This window comes from Triticum aestivum, chromosome 1B, assembly GCF_018294505.1.
Source record: "Triticum aestivum cultivar Chinese Spring chromosome 1B, IWGSC CS RefSeq v2.1, whole genome shotgun sequence".
Lineage (NCBI taxonomy): Eukaryota > Viridiplantae > Streptophyta > Magnoliopsida > Poales > Poaceae > Triticum > Triticum aestivum.
The window spans coordinates 615,534,718-615,552,254 of NC_057795.1; the positions used below are offsets into that span (position 1 = coordinate 615,534,718).

A 17,537-nucleotide genomic window follows, 5' to 3' on the forward strand; every position below is an offset into this window, starting at 1 on the left:
GGGTATTAAGATACCGGTTCGGTTGCTAAGTGTTAGTAACTCGAAATAAAAGGCTACGGAATAAACGGAGACTAGCTAAAGGTGAGCTGACGATATGTGTTGGAAGTGTTTCCAAGTTTGATGTGATCAAACATCGCACGCTCCCTCTACCATCAAGATTAGTATTAAACCTGAATAATTGTCTTTTGGTGTTTGCGTTGAGCATAGACATGATTGGATTTTCGTGCTGAATTTTTGATATATATACATTTTTTTCCGACATCGTATGCAAAAGTTATAGCCGTTTTACATTTTCCCTACACTTTTTGCAAAACATGTCCAAATTTAAGTTTTCAAATTTTCCTAACTAGTAGATATAGTAATATAACTACCTCTCAAAGGATTTTATTTTTTGAAGTTTTTATCATTTTCTTTTGATTTTTTCAAAACTAAAATGGGATACACGGGGGCGGGGGGGGTAGAGTTTGAAAATTGGCCCTTTAGTGGTTGATCAAGGGTTTTCCTGACCCATGGACATTGGATGTCATGGATAACGGGATCACATCATTAGGAGAATGATTGGATGGACAAAGACCCAATCCTAAGCATAGCACTAGAATCGTGTAGTTACGTGTGCTAAGCTTTTTCTAATGTCAAGTAATCATTTCCTTAGACATGAGATTTGTGGCAACTCCCGGATACCGTAGGAATGTTTGGGGTGTGGCCAAACGTGACAACGTAACATGGGTGGCTTAAAGGTACACTACGGGTAATCTCCGAAAGTGTCTGTTGGATTGGCACGAATCGAGACTGGGATTTGTCACTCCGTGTGACGGAGGTATCTCTGGCCCACTCGGTAGGACATCATCATAATGTGCACAATGTGACCAAGGGGTTGATCACAGGATGATGTGTTACGGAACGAGTAAAGAGACTTGCCGGTAACGAGATTGAACAAGGTATCGGCATACCGACGATCGAATCTCGGGCAAGTACAATACCGCTAGACAAAGGGAATTGTATACGGGATCGATTGAGTCCTTGACATCGTGGTTCATCCGATGAGATCATCGTGGAACATGTGGGAGCCAACATGGGTATCCAGATCCCGCTGTTGGTTATTGACCGGAGAACGTCTCGGTCATGTCTGCATGGTTCCCGAACCCGTAGGGTCTACACACTTAAGGTTCGATGACGCTAGGGTTATAAAGGAAGTTTGTATGTGGTTACCGAATGTTGTTCGGAGTCCCGGATGAGATCCCGGACGTCACGAGGAGTTCCGGAATGGTCCGGAGGTAAAGATTTATATATGGAAAGTCCTGTTTTGGTCACCGGAAAAGTTTCGGGTTTATCGGTATGTACCGGGACCACCGGGAGGGTCCGGGGGTCCACCAAGTGGGGGGCCACCTGCCCGGAGGGCTGCATGGGCGAGTGTGGGAGGGGACTAGCCCAGGTGGGCTGGTGCGCCCCCTCCCCCACAAGGGCCCAAGGCGCCTAGGGTTTGGGGAGGGGGCGCCTCCACCTTACTGGGGGGCAAGTTTCCACTCGCCCCCCGCTCTCCTTGGCCGCCCTAGCCGGTAGGAAAGTCTCCCTTGGTAGTGGAACCTAGGTGGGGGTGCAGCCCCCTCTCTCCCCATAATATATAGTGGAGGCAAAGGAGCAGCCAACACACGAAGTTCTTCTCCTGTTGGCGCAGCCCTACTCTCTTTCTCCTCCTCTCCGCGGTGCTTGGCGAAGCCCTGCAGGATTGCCCAACGTTCTCCATCACCACCACGCCGTTGTGCTGCTGCTGACGGAGTCTTCCCCACCTCTCCCTCTCTCCTTGCTGGATCAAGGCATGGGAGACTCACCGGGCTGTACGTGTGTTGAACGCGGAGGTTCCGTCCGTTCGGCACTAGGATCTCCGGTGATTTGGATCACGACGAGTACGACTCCTTCAACCCCGTTCTCTTGAACGCTTCCGCTTAGCGATCTACAAGGGTATGTAGATGCACTCTCCTTCCCCTCGTTGCTGGTCTCTCCATAGATAGATCTTGGTGACACGTAGGAAAATTTTGAATTTCTGCTACGTTCCCCAACAGTGGCATCATGAGCTAGGTCTATTGCGTAGATTCTTTGCACGAGTAGAACACAAAGTAGTTGTGGGCGTTGATTTTGTTCAATATGCTTACCGTTACTAGTCCAATCTTGTTTCGACGGTATTGTGGGATGAAGCGGCCCGGACCGACCTTACACGTACACTTACGTGAGACAGGTTCCACCGACTGACATGCACTTGTTGCATAAGGTGGCTAGCGGGTGCCAGTCTCTCCCACTTTAGTCGGATCGGATTCGATGAAAAGGGTCCTTATGAAGGGTAAATAGCAATTGGCATATCACGTTGTGGTTTTTGCGTAGGTAAGAAACGTTCTTGCTAGAAACCCATAGCAGCCACGTAAAACATGCAAACAACAATTAGAGGACGTCTAACTTGTTTTTGCAGGGTATGCTATGTGATGTGATATGGCCAAGAAGAATGTGATGAATGATATGTGATGTATGAGATTGATCATGTTCTTGTAATAGGAATCACGACTTGCATGTCGATGAGTATGACAACCGGCAGGAGCCATAGGAGTTGTCTTTAATTTATTGTATGACCTGCGTGTCATTGAACAACGCCATGTAATTACTTTACTTTATTGCTAACCGGTAGCCATAGTAGTAGAAGTAATAGTTGGCGAGACAACTTCATGAAGACACGATGATGGAGATCATGATGATGGAGATCATGGTGTCATGCCGGTGACGATGATGATCATGGAGCCCCGAAGATGGAGATCAAAAGGAGCAAAATGATATTGGCCATATCATGTCACTATTTGATTGCATGTGATGTTTATCATGTTTATGCATCTTATTTGCTTAGAACGACGGTAGTAAATAAGATGATCCCTCATTAAAATTTCAAGAAAGTGTTCCCCCTAACTGTGCACCGTTGCGAAAGTTCGTCGTTTCGAAGCACCACGTGATGATCGGGTGTGATAGATTCTAACGTTCACATACAACGGGTGTAAGCCAGATTTACACACGCAAAACACTTAGGTTAACTTGACGAGCCTAGCATGTACAGACATGGCCTCGGAACACAAGAGACCGAAAGGTCGAGCATGAGTCGTATAGTAGATACGATCAACATGAAGATGTTCACCTATGATGACTAGTCCGTCTCACGTGATGATCGGACACGGCCTAGTTGACTCGGATCATATAATCACTTAGATGACTAGAGGGATGTCTATCTGAGTGGGAGTTCATTAGATGAACTTAATTATCCTGAACATAGTCAAAAGCCCTTTGCAAATTATGTCATAGCTCGCGCTTTAGTTCTACTGTTTTAGATATGTTCCTAGAGAAAATATAGTTGAAAGTTGATAGTAGCAATTATGCGGACAGTAGAAGGCTTATGTCCTTAATGCACCGCTCGGTGTGCTGGACCTCGAACATGGTCTGTGGATGTTGCAAACATCTGACATACACGTTTTGATGACTACATGATAGTTCGGTAATGTTAAATGGTTTAGAATTGAGGCACCAAAGACATTTTTGAAACGTCGCAGAACATATGAGATGTTCCAAGAGCTGAAATTGGGATTTCAGGCTCGTGCCCACGTCAAGAGGTATGAGACCTCCGACGAGTTTTCTAGCCTACAAACTAAGGGAGAAGATCTCAATCGTTGAGCTTGTACTCAGATTGTCTGGGTACAACAATCACTTGAATCGAGTGGGAGTTAATCTTCCAGATGAGATAGTGATGTTTCTCCAAAGACATTGCCACCAAGCTACTAGAGCTTCATGATGAACTATAACATAACAGGGATAGATATGATGATCCTTGAGCTATTCGCAATGTTCGACACCGCGAATGTAGAAATCAAGAAGGAGCATCAATTGTTGATGGTTAGTGAAACCACTAGTTTCAAGAAGGGCAAGGGCAAGAAGGGGTACTTCATGAAACGGCAAATCAGTTGCTGCTCCAGTGAAGAAACCCAAGGTTGAACCCAAACCCGAGACTAAGTGCTTCTGTAATAGAGGGAACAGACACTGGAGCAGAACTACCCTAGATACTTGGTAGATAAGAAGGCTGGCAAGGTCGATAGAAGTATATTGGATATACATTATGTTAATGTGTACTTTACTAGTACTCCTAGTAGCACCAGGGTATTAGATACCGGTTCGGTTGCTAAGTGTTAGTAACTCGAAATAAAAGCTACGGAATAAACGGAGACTAGCTAAAGGTGAGATGACGATATGTGTTGGAAGTGTTTCCAAGGTTGATGTGATCAAACATCGCACGCTCCCTCTACCATCAAGATTAGTATTAAACCTGAATAATTGTCATTTGGTGTTTGCGTTGAGCATAGACATGATTGGATTATGTCTATCGCAATACGGTTATTCATTTAAGGAGAATAATGGTTACTCTATTTATTTGAATAATACCTTCAATGGTCTTGCACCTAAAGGAATGGTTTATTGAATCTCGATCGTAGTGATACACATTTTCATGCCAAAAGATATAAGATAGTAATGATAGTACCACTTACTTGTGGCACTGCCATGTAAGTCATATTGGTATAAAACGCATGAAGAAGCTCCATGTTGATGGATCTTTGGACTCACTCGTTTTTGAAAAGTTTGAGACATGCGAACCATGTCTATTGGTGTATACGCATGAAGAAACTCCATGCAGATGGATCGTTTGGACTCACTTGATTTTGAATCACTTGAGATATGCAAATCATACCACATGGGCAAGATGACTGAAAAGCCTCGTTTTCAGTAAGATGGAACAAGATAGCAACTTGTTGGAAGTAACACATTTTGATGTGTGCAGTCCAATGAGTGCTGAGGCATGCAGTGAATATCGTTATGTTCTTACTTCACAGATGATTGAGTAGATGTTGAGTATATTTACTTGATGAAACACAAGTCTGAATTATTGAATGGTTCAAGTAATTTCAGAGTGAAGTTGAAGATCATCGTGACAAGAGGATAAAATGTCTATGATATGATCATAGAGATGAGTATCTGAGTTACGAGCTTTGGCACGCAATTAAGACATTGTGGAAATTGTTTCACAATTAATACCGCCTGGAACACCATAGTGTGATGGTGTGTCCGAACATCATAGTTGCACCCTATTGGATATGGTGCGTACCATGATGTCTCTTATCGAATTACCACTATCGTTCATGGGTTAGGCATTAGAGACAACCGCACTCACTTTAATAGGGCACCACGTAATTCCGTTGAGACGACACCGTTTGAACTATGGTTTAGAGAAACCTAAGTTGTCGTTTCTTAAAGTTTGGGGCTGCGACGCTTATGTGAAAAAGTTTCAGGTTGATAAGCTCGAACCCAAAGCGGATAAATGCATCTTCATAGGACACCCAAAACAGTTGGGTATACCTCCTATCTCAGATCCGGAAGCAAAAGTGATTGTTTCTAGAAACGGGTCCTTTCTCGAGGAAAAGTTTCTCTCGAAAGAATTGAGTGGGAGGATGGTGGAGACTTGATGAGGTTATTGAACCATCACTTCAACTAGTGTGTAGCAGGGCACAGGAAGTTGTTCCTGTGGCACCTACACCAATTGAAGTAGAAGCTTATGATAGTGATCATGAAACTTCGGATCAAGTCACTACCAAACCTCGTAGGTCGACAAGGATGCGTACTACTTCAGAGTGGTACGTAATCCTGTCTTGGAGGTCATGTTGCTAGACAACAATGAACCTACGAGCTATGGAGAAGCGATGGTGGGCCCGGATTCCGACAAATGGCTCGAGGCCATAAAATCCGAGAGAGGATCCATGTATGAAACAAAGTGTAGACTTTGGAAGAAATACTTGATGGTCGTAAGGCTGTTGGGTACAGATGGATTTTAAAAGGAAGACAGACAATGATGGTAAGTATCACCATTAAGAAAGCTCGACTTGTCGTTAAGATGTTTTCCGACAAGTTCAAGGAGTTGACTACGATGAGACTTTCTCACTCGTAGCGATGCTAAGAGTCTGTTGGAATTATATTAGCAATTACTGCATGATTTATGAAATCTTGCAGATAGGATGTCAAAACATTGTTTCCTCGACGATATCTTGAGGAAAGGTTGTATGTGATACAACCAGAAGGTTTTGTCAATCCTGAAAGATGCTAACAAGTATGCAAAGCTCCAGCAATCCTTCTAAGGACTGGAGTAAGTATCTCGGAGTTGGAATGTACGCTTTGATGAGATGATCAAAGATTTTGGGTTTATACAAAGTTTATGAGAAACTTGTATTTCCAAAGAAGTGAGTGGGAGCACTATAGAATTTCTGATGAGTATATGTTGTTGACATATTGTTGATCAGAAATGATGTAGAATTTCTGGAAAGCATATAGGGTTATTTGAAAAGTGTTTTTCAATAGAAAACCTGGATTAAGCTGCTTGAACATTGAGCATCAAGATCTATGAGGATAGATCAAAAACGCTAAATGGTACTTTCAAATGAGCACATACCTTGACATGATCTTGAAGGTGTTCAAGATGGATCAGTCAAAGAAGGAGTTCTTGCCTGAGTTGTAAGGTATGAAGTTAAGAGTTAAAGCTCGACCACGGCAGAAGAGAGAGAAAGGACGAAGGTCGTCCCCTATGCTTCAGACGTAGGCTCTATAGTATGCTATGCTGTGTACCGCACCGGAAGTGTGCCTTGCCATGAGTCAGTCAAGGGGTACAAGAATGATCCAGGAATGGATCATTGGACAGCGGTCAAAATTGTCCTTGGAGTAAATAAGGACATGTTTCTCGATTATGGAGGTGATAAAGAGTTCGGCGTAAAGGGTTACGTCGATGCAAGCTTTAACACCTATCCGAATGACTCTGAGTAGCAAACCGGATACGTATAGTGGAGCAACCATTTGGAATAGCTCCAAGTGGAGCGTGGAAGCAGCATTTACAATATGACCTAGAGATTTGCGAAATACATACGGATCTGAATGTTGCAGACCCGTTGACTAAAACCTCTCTCACAAGCAAAACATGATCAAACCCCAGAACTCATTGAGTCTTAATCACATGGTGATGTGAACTAGTTTAGTGACACTAGTAAACTCTTTGGATGTTGGTCACATGGCGATGTGACCTGTCAGTGTTAATCACATGGCGATGTGAACTAGATTATTGACTCTAGTGCAAGTGGGAGACTGTTGGAAATATGCCCTAGAGGCAATAATAAATTAGTTATTATTATTATATTTCCTTGTTCATGATAATCGTTTATTATCCATGCTATAATTGTATTGATAGGAAACTCAGATACATGTGTGGGTACATAGACAACACCATGTCCCTAGTAAGCCTCTAGTTGACTAGCTCGTTGATCAATAGATGGTTACGGTTTCCTGACCGTGGACATTGGATGTCGTTGATAACGGGACCACATCATTAGGAGAATGATGTGATGGACAAGACCCAATCCTAAGCCTAGCACAAAGATCGTGTAGTTCGTATGCTAAAGCTTTTCTAATGTCAAGTATCATTTCCTTAGACTATGAGATTGTGCAACTCCCGGATACCGTAGGAATGCTTTGGGTGTACCAAACGTCACAACGTAACTGGGTGGCTATAAAGGTGCACTACGGGTATCTCCGAAAGTGTCTGTTGGGTTGGCACGAATCGAGACTGGGATTTGTCACTCCGTGTAACGGAGAGGTATCTCTGGGCCCACTCGGTAGGACATCATCATAATGTGCACAATGTGACCAAGGGGTTGATCATGGGATGATGTGTTACGGAACGAGTAAAGAGACTTGCCGGTAACGAGATTGAACAAGGTATCGGCATACCGACGATTGAATCTCGGGCAAGTACAATACCGCTAGACAAACGGAATTGTATACGGGATTGATTGAGTCCTTGACATCGTGGTTCATCCGATGAGATCATCGTGGAACATGTGGGAGCCAACATGGGTATCCAGATCCCGCTGTTGGTTATTGGACCGGAGAACGTCTCGGTCATGTCTGCATGGTTCCCGAACCCGTAGGGTCTACACACTTAAGGTTCGATGACGCTAGGGTTATAGGGAATAGATATACGTGGTTACCGAATGTTGTTCGGAGTCCCGGATGAGATCTAGGACGTCACGAGGAGTTCCGGAATGGTCCGAAGGTAAAGATTAATATATGGGAAGTCCTGTTTTGGTCACCGGAAAAGTTTCGGGTGTTATCGGTAACGTACCGGGACCACCGGAGGGTCCCGGGGGTCCACCAAGTGGGGCCACCGGCCCCAGAGGGCTGCATGGGCCAAGTGTGGGAGGGGACCAGCCCCAGGTGGGCTGGTGCGCCCCCCCACAAGGGCCCAAGGCGCCTAGGGTTTGGGAGGGGGGCGCCCCACCTTACTTGGGGGGCAAGTTTCCCCCTCTCCCCCCCTTGGCCGCCACCTAGATGGGTTTTGGGGGCTGCCGCACCCCTTGGGGTGGGAACCCTAAGGGGGCGCAGCCCCTCCCTCTCCCTATATATACTTGAGGTTTTGGGGCTGCCATACACAAGAGTTTCCACCTCTCCCTGGCGCAGCCCTACCTCTCTTTCTCCTCCTCTCCTCGCGGTGCTTGGCGAAGCCCTGCTGGATTGCCACGCTCCTCCATCACCACCCACGCCGTTGTGCTGCTGCTGGACGGAGTCTTCCTCAACCTCTCCCTCTCTCCTTGCTGGATCAAGGCATGGAGACGTCACCGGGCTGCACGTGTGTTGAACGCGGAGGTGCCGTCCGTTCGGCACTAGGATCTCCGGTGATTTGGATCACGACGAGTACGACTCCTTCAACCCCGTTCTCTTGAACGCTTCCGCTTAGCGATCTACAAGGGTATGTAGATGCACTCTCCTCTCTCTCGTTGCTAGTCTCTCCATAGATAGATCTTTGGTGATACGTAGGAAAATTTTGAATTTCTGCTACGTTCCCCAACACGGACATGCAACTGCCCGCCCCCACCATCAAAACAAAGGGCCAGTTGCATCCATGTTGGGAGACATGCAGTTGCGGTCGGGTGCGGCGCTTGCAGTTGCGGGGCTATTGTCGGGCGTGCAACTGGCCCGCCCCCTCTGACAAAAAAAAGTCCACTTGCGGTCGGGTTACAAGACAAGCAGTTGCAAATGGGGCACGACAATCAGAGTTGCGTGCCTGGTTGTATACATGCAACTCCACACTCACCCACCCCCTCACAAAACAACACATAGTTGCATAATGAAGCGATACTTGCAGTTGCATGGTTAGTATCAAACATGCAATTTTCCCTCCCCGACAAAACAATACAGAGTTGCAATTGCGTTGAAGACTTGCAGTTGCAGTCAGGACAAGACACTTGCAATTGCATGCTAGTTCAAGCATTCAACTGTCCTCCCGATGGAACATCATAGGGTTTTAGTTGGCCGACACTTGGAGTTGTGTGCCTAGTGATAGACATGCAACTGCCACATCTTCCGATAAAACACCAAAGAGTTACGATCATGTTGCAATCGCGTTCCAAGAGTTGCAATCGCGTTGAAGATGTGCAGCTGTACCTAGGGGTGACCCTTGCTAGCTACTCCCTCCCCAACAAAAACACCAGAGTTACGATCATGTTGAAGACATGTAGCTGCAGTCGGGGCCGATTGTGCAACCAGATGGCAACATTTCAAATTTTCAAAAGTGAAACGGTTATTTAATAAAAAATGAAAAAACAAGGTAGCAAGAAAAAGGTTTGAAAAGAGCAATAAAAAGAAAGAAAGAAAGACCCCATCGACGGGGCAAATTGCATGAAAAACAAAAAAAAAATGAATATCCCAATGGATGTTGACTTCCATGTGGATGGGAAAAAGAAAATACAAACACTATAAAATAAAATAAAGTTAAATAATAAAACTCCTCATATTATGCGTGTTTCGATCTCATTGCCACACAAGTCTCGTCACAGTTGCGGACGCGTTTTACCCCTTGAGTTGCACGTAGTTTTGGATGCATGCAATTGCATACGTGTTGCACCCTGTAGTTGCATGGATTCCGATAATTCTAGTTGTACGTAAGGGAACAAGAGTTTTTGTGACAAATAAAAAGAAAAGGCAACCGTTTTTCTGTCAACTTGACGTAGGAAAAATAGGGCATATCAACATTACGAAAATATATTCCTGGGTAATACATGACTGAAACAAAAAAACAGGCAACATACAAATAAACAAAAAATCCATGTACAAAAAAGAACAGGCAACATATAGATAAACAAAAAATCCATGTACAAAAGACATGAATAAGCGAGCGTAAAATCCTTCATGCATGTAAAAAAAGTCTGTTCTACAAAATTTAGATGTTCCGTATTGCCAAAAGATAAAAAGAAATTACAAGTAAACTATTTTAACAAAAATAAATTGATGATTATATACACTAAAATAGAGAAGGGAAATAAAAAATAAAAAATAAAGTACAGGTATATAGGAGAGTGGGCTGCGCTAGTAAGTTTCCTGCTTGTTGTAGACAAAAGCAAAACAACAGAAAAGACCATCCAGTCGCGGCAAAAAGATAAAAAGGAAGTGGGCTGGTCACGTCTTAACAGGCTGAATTGATACAAGACACTATATGACGTGAATCTTGAAGCGACAAACATCGAACGGCCAGAACTGTGGACTGAGACTTCGCTTTTCACCGATCAGTTTCATATGTACCGGGCGGCATGTCATGATCGATCTGAGGGGGAAACTGAGGTGTGGTTGGATCCATCATTTTCGTTTGTAGGTCGTTGCTATAAAGCTGCAGCATGCCGTTGATCCCAGTCGAACATCATCGGAGCAACGCAACAGGGAGTTTCTTGCCCGTGTCATGACGCTTAGCGCGCTGCGCCACCCCAATGTCGTCAACCTTGTTGGCTTCTGCGCGGACGGGCATCACAGGATCTTGGTTCACGAGTACATGCCATTGGGCTCTCTCCAAAATCACCTCCATGGTATTGCAATTGGTACCAAAAGCCAGTAAATTAATTTCGTCCATGATTCGATCACTTGAGTTTGTGTTGATTAATTAACCACCGGGTCGATCTTGTGCTCACCAGACCGGTCTCCGGGCAAAGCACTGCTAGACTGGAACACAAGGATGAACATAGTTGACGGCGTGGCCAAGGGTTTGGAGTATCTGCACCACAAAGGTGTGGTATTACCGCAAACCCATCAGTTGCTTGGACATCTTGCTCGGAGATGGCTACCACCCAAAGCTGTCCCAGTATGGACTGGCAGACCTTGATCGGCTAGTTGCGGAGGATGAGGAGGAATTGTGTATTGATTTCACTAGAACCGCTACTATTGCCCCGAGACAGCATTTACCAGGAAGGCGACCATGGAGTCGAACGTGTACAGCTTTGGCGGCGTGCTGCTGGAGTTGATCACAGGGAGGAGGCCCGTCGACCCCGCCCAGGCCATCGCTGAGGATCGCAACCTTGTCATATGGGTAAGTTTAACCATAGCCAAGCCCGTGGTTCACATGCATATTTGTTGTTTTTTGTTGACTTGGCCGTGAATGAATGCTGTTGGATGGATCAGGCGACGCGGTTGATGAAGGACAGGAGCCAGTTAGTCCGCTGGATGGCAGACCCGGCACTGCAGGACCAGTATCCGTCCATGGATTTGCATGAGGCACTGAAAGTTGCTTCCATGTGCATCCACCAACAGCCGGCCATGAGATCCCCCATCAGCGCTGTCGCCGCGGCTCTGTCTCGCCTTGCCGCCCACGATGATCACCCACCTGAATCATCGCGCCGCGCGGCGCCTCGTTAACCTAGGGGAGAAACGACGTACATTGGCGTCATCTCCAAACGCATCGGTCATCGTCAAGTTATATTAATTACTTGTTGTGGTTGTGATTGTCGCTTGTTGTGGGATGAAAGTGCCTCCATAGTTTAGATTGTTCATCATCCCAATCGTTCCTGTGTAAAAACGTGTGGGTATTAATTGGCCCGTATTAGTGGATTTAGAATTTGTCTTGGTTCTAGAGGTGAAAATTAAGGTGCGTACGGCATAAGCAGCATCAGGAAGTCCCTAGAGATCACACAGATTGAATTTACAAAAGTAAATGTGATAATACCTTTCCATGGGTATCACAGACATTGATCTGTGGGCTCCAAGTTCAGGACATGTAAAAATAAGTGGGAGACAAGGTAATGGCTGATATATAGGCACGTTACAAGTACAAAGGGAGAAGAAAAGAACTTACATTCGAGTCTGAAGTTGCTTTCACATCCACTGTCATATTCTTACACTTCAGCTGGCTCTGGAGCTCCCTCGAGCCATGGTTTCATTTTTCTTTGTGCTTGCAGCAGCAATTGTCTGGTGGTAGAATATCAAAACGAACACGAGTTATCACAATATGAGAAAGACCACTACAGCGATTCCTTCAGAAAGATTGACGAAGAAATACAGTGTTCAGAGACAGAAAGAAAATTGGGCATAACTTATTATACACCATAGCGAAAGGTTACCATTGCTCACAGCCACACAAGACACAACATTGCAGTGACTTTATTTCTTCATTCAAGGGTGGATTCACACACAAAAAAAATACAATACTAACATGATTAATCCTACAGGATCTCTATGGACTAGATCATGCTAGTTGTTGCAGCACGAAAACATAACTGAAACCTGTGCGTTAGGCGGAAACGTCTTACCTCGACCTGAGGCGAGGTGATACGTGTTTATAGGCAGGGGCGCACATCCCTGAAGCGCATACATCGTTGAGATCTTACAGGAGGTTTACATCTTGCAGAAAAAGAGATAGAATTGGTTACAGGAGATAGGAAGAGATTACATGTAACTTAAACTGATCATCTATCCTATATCCTGCGCCTTGGACACCTGGGAGTCTCCCAGCAGATCGACCTCGGGATCCAGCGCGCGCGGTGTCGCCTGTTGAATAATGAGCAACTAGTGTTTCTGAGGGCCAAAGGCCATTACATATACATGTGTGTGAAAGTGCAGAAAAGCCCCCTTATACAATGGGGATGTACACAATAAACTATACACATCTAACACCCCTCCTCAAACTCATGGTGGATCAACAACACTGAGTTTGGAGAGGAAAAACCCATGCTGCGCTCGAGTCTGTGCCTTCGTGAAGAAGTCAGCCAACTGTAACTCAGAGGGCACATAGTGAAAAGCGAGAGTCTGATCCTGCACAACAACACACACAAAATGGGCATCCACACCTATGTGCTTGGTGAGCTCATGCTTCACCGGGTCACGCGCAATACTGATAGCACCGGTACTGTCGGACAGGAGAGGAGTTGAGGTAGTAGCAGACACACCAAAGTCCTCAAGTAACCACCGTAACCAGATCACCTCAGCCGTCAACATAGCCATGGCTCGCAACTCAGCCTCTGTACTCGAGCGAGAAACTGCAGTCTGCTTCTTTGTCTTTCAGACAATAAGAGAGCCACCAAGAAAGACACAATTAGCAGACAGCAAGCGTCGATCCAAGGGATCACTAGCTCAGGTAGCATCAGAGTAGGCCTGGAGCTCAAGAGAGCTGGAGCGGGGAAAGAAAAGGCGCTGAGAGATCGTGCCACGAAGATATCGTAGAACACGGAGGAGATGACTATAGTGGACAGAGGTGGGGTTGAAACAAACTGACTCAGGATGTGGACAGGATAGGAGATGTCAGGACGCGTAATAGCAAGATAGACAAGACTGCCAACAAGGTGACGATAGCGAGTGGGATTAGGAAGAGGGTCACCATCGGTGGCACGAAGCTGAACGTTGAGCTCCATAGGAGTCACAACCGTACGCTCATCACCGAGAGCAGCGCGAGCAAGAAGATCCTGAATATATTTTTCTTGAGAGATGTAGAAGCCATCAGAGGTCGAGGAGATCTCAATCCCAAGAAAGTAGCGAAGTGGACCAAGATCAGTCATAAGAAACTGGTCGGGAAGGCGAGCCTTAACAAAGGCGATGTAGTCAGTGTCATCACCAGTGATGATCATGTCATCAACATAGAGAAGGAGAAGAGTCCGACCACGAGGAGACGTGTGAACAAACAGCACGGGATCATGGTCACTGGGCAAGAAACCAGCGGCGGTCACCACAGATGCGAAGCGTTCAAACCAGGCGCGAGGGGCCTGTTTGAGACCATATAGAGAGCGGCGAAGTCTACAGACCATACCATCAGGAGCATAGTGTTGGAAATATGCCCTAAGGCAATAATAAATAAGTTATTATTATATTTCCTTGTTCATGATAATCGTTTATTATCCATGCTATAATTGTATTGATAGGAAACTCAGATACATGTGTGGATACATAGACAACACCATGTCCCTAGTAAGCCTCTAGTTGACTAGCTCGTTGATCAATAGATGGTTACGTTTCCTGACCATGGACATTGGATGTCGTTGATAACGGGATCACATCATTAGGAGAATGATGTGATGGACAAGACCCAATCCTAAGCCTAGCACAAAGATCGTAGTTCGTATGCTAAAGCTTTTCTAATGTCAAGTATCATTTCCTTAGACCATGAGATTGTGCAACTCCCGGATACCGTAGGAATGCTTTGGGTGTACCAAACGTCACAACATAACTGGGTGGCTATAAAGGTGCACTACAGGTATCTCCGAAAGTGTCTGTTGGGTTGGCACGAATCGAGACTGGGATTTGTCACTCCGTGTAACAGGAGAGGTATCTCTGGGCCCACTCGTAGGACATCATCATAATGTGCACAATGTGACCAAGGGGTTGATCACGGGATGATGTGTTACGGAACGAGTAAAGAGACTTGCCGGTAACGAGATTGAACAAGGTATCGGTATACCGACGATCGAATCTCGGGCAAGTACAATACCGCTAGACAAAGGGAATTGTATACGGGATCGATTGAGTCCTTGACATCGTGGTTCATCCGATGAGATCATCGTGGAACATGTGGGAGCCAACATGGGTATCCAGATCCCGCTGTTGGTTATTGACCGGAGAACATCTCGGTCATGTCTACATGTTCCCGAACCCGTAGGGTCTACACACTTAAGGTTCGATGACGCTAGGGTTATAAGGAAGTTTGTATGTGGTTACCGAATGTTGTTCGGAGTCCCGGATGAGATCCCGACGTCACGAGGAGTTCCTGGAATGGTCCGGAGGTAAAGATTTATATATGGGAAGTCCTGTTTTGGTTACCGGAAAAGTTTCAGGTTTTATCGGTAACATACCGGGACCACCGGGAGGGTCCTGGGGGTCCACCAAGTGGGGCCACCGGCCCCGGAGGGCTGCATGGGCCAAGTGTGGGAGGGGACCAGCCCCAGGTGGGCTGGTGCGCCCCCCCACAAGGGCCCAATGCGCCTAGGGTTTGGGGAGGGGGCGCCCCACCTTGCTTGGGGGGAAAGTTTCCCCCTCTCCACCCCTTGGCCGCCCCCTAGATGGGATCTAGGGCTGGCCGCCGCCCCCTAGGGATGGAAACCTAGGTGGGGGCGCAGCTCCCTCTCCCCCTATATATAGTGGAGGCATAGGAGCAGCCCAACACATGAGTTTCTTCTCCTGTTGGCGCAGCCCTACCTCTCTTTCTCCTCATATCTCGCGGTGCTTGGCGAAGCCCTGCAGGATTGCTATGCTCCTCCACCACCACCACGCAGTTGTGCTGCTGCTGGATGGAGTCTTCCCCAACCTCTCCCTCTCTCCTTGCTGGATCAAGGCATGAGAGACGTCACCGGGCTGTACGTGTGTTGAACGAGGAGGTGCCGTCCGTTCGGCACTAGGATCTCCGGTGATTTGGATCACGACGAGTACGACTCCTTTAACCCCGTTCTCTTGAACGCTTCCGCTTAGTGATCTACAAGGGTATGTAGATGCACTCTCCTTCCCCTCGTTGCTGGTTTCTCCATAGATAGATCTTGGTGATACGTAGGAAATTTTTAAATTTCTGCTACGTTCCCCCAACAGTGGTATCATGAGCTAGGTCTATTGCGTAGATTCTTTGCACGAGTAGAACACAAAGTAGTTGTGGGCGTTGATTTTGTTCAATATGCTTACCGTTACTAGTCCAATCTTGTTTCGACGGTATTGTGGGATGAAGCGGCCCGGACCGACCTTACACGTACACTTACGTGAGACAGGTTCCACCGACTGACATGCACTTGTTGCATAAGGTGGCTAGCGGGTGCCAGTCTCTCCCACTTTAGTCGGAACGGATTCGATGAAAAGGGTCCTTATGAAGGGTAAATAGCAATTGACATATCACGTTGTGGTTTTTGCGTAGGTAAGAAACGTTCTTGCTAGAAACCCATAGCAGCCACGTAAAACATGCAAACAACAATTAGAGGACGTCTAACTTGTTTTTGCAGGGTATGCTATGTGATGTGATATGGCCAAGAAGAATGTGATGAATGATATGTGATGTATGAGATTGATCATGTTCTTGTAATAGGAATCACGACTTGCATGTCGATGAGTATGACAACCGGCAGGAGCCATAGGAGTTGTCTTATTTATTGTATGACCTGCGTGTCATTGAACAACGCCATGTAATTACTTTACTTTATTGCTAACCGGTAGCCATAGTAGTAGAAGTAATAGTTGGCGAGACAACTTCATGGAGACACGATGATGGAGATCATGATGATGGAGATCATGGTGTCATGCCGGTGACGATGATGATCATGGAGCCCCGAAGATGGAGATCAAAAGGAGCAAAATGATATTGGCCATATCATGTCACTATTTGATTGCATGTGATGTTTATCATGTTTATGCATCTTATTTGCTTAGAACGACGGTAGTAAATAAGATGATCCCTCATTAAAATTTCAAGAAAGTGTTCCCCCTAACTGTGCACCGTTGCGAAAGTTCGTCGTTTCGAAGCACCACGTGATGATCGGGTGTGATAGATTCTTACGTTCACATACAACGGGTGTAAGCCAGATTTACACACGCGAAACACTTAGGTTGACTTGACGAGCCTAGCATGTACAGACATGGCCTCGGAACACAAGAGACCGAAAGGTCGAGCATGAGTCGTATAGTAGATACGATCAACATGAAGATGTTCACCGATGATGACTAGTCCGTCTCACGTGATGATCGGACACGGCCTAGTTGACTCGGATCATGTAATCACTTAGATGACTAGAGGGATGTCTATCTGAGTGGGAGTTCATAAGATGAACTTAATTATCCTGAACATAGTCAAAAGTCTTTGCAAATTATGTCGTAAGCTCGCGCTTTAGTTCTACTGTTTTAGATATGTTCCTAGAGAAAATATAGTTGAAAGTTGATAGTAGCGATTATGCGGACAGTAAGAAAGCTTCAATGTCCTTAATGCACCGCTCAGTGTGCTGAACCCCAAACGTCGTCTGTGGATGTTGCGAACATCGGACATACACGTTTTGATAACTACGTGATAGTTCAGTTAAACGGTTTAGAGTTGAGGCACCAAAGACGTTTTTCGAAACGTCGCGGAACATATGAGATGTTTCGAGGGCTGAAATTGGGATTTCAGGCTCGTGCCCACGTCAAGAGGTATAAGACCTCCGACGATTTTCTTAGCC

The 17,537-nt window shown here is 45.8% G+C and overlaps 1 pseudogene; it reads left to right on the forward strand.

The window, feature by feature from the left end:
- The first annotated feature begins 722 nt into the window (after window positions 1-722).
- On the forward strand, window positions 723-12,068 carry LOC123080604 (probable serine/threonine-protein kinase PBL7; annotated as a pseudogene).
- Window positions 12,069-17,537: the final 5,469 nt, after the last annotated feature.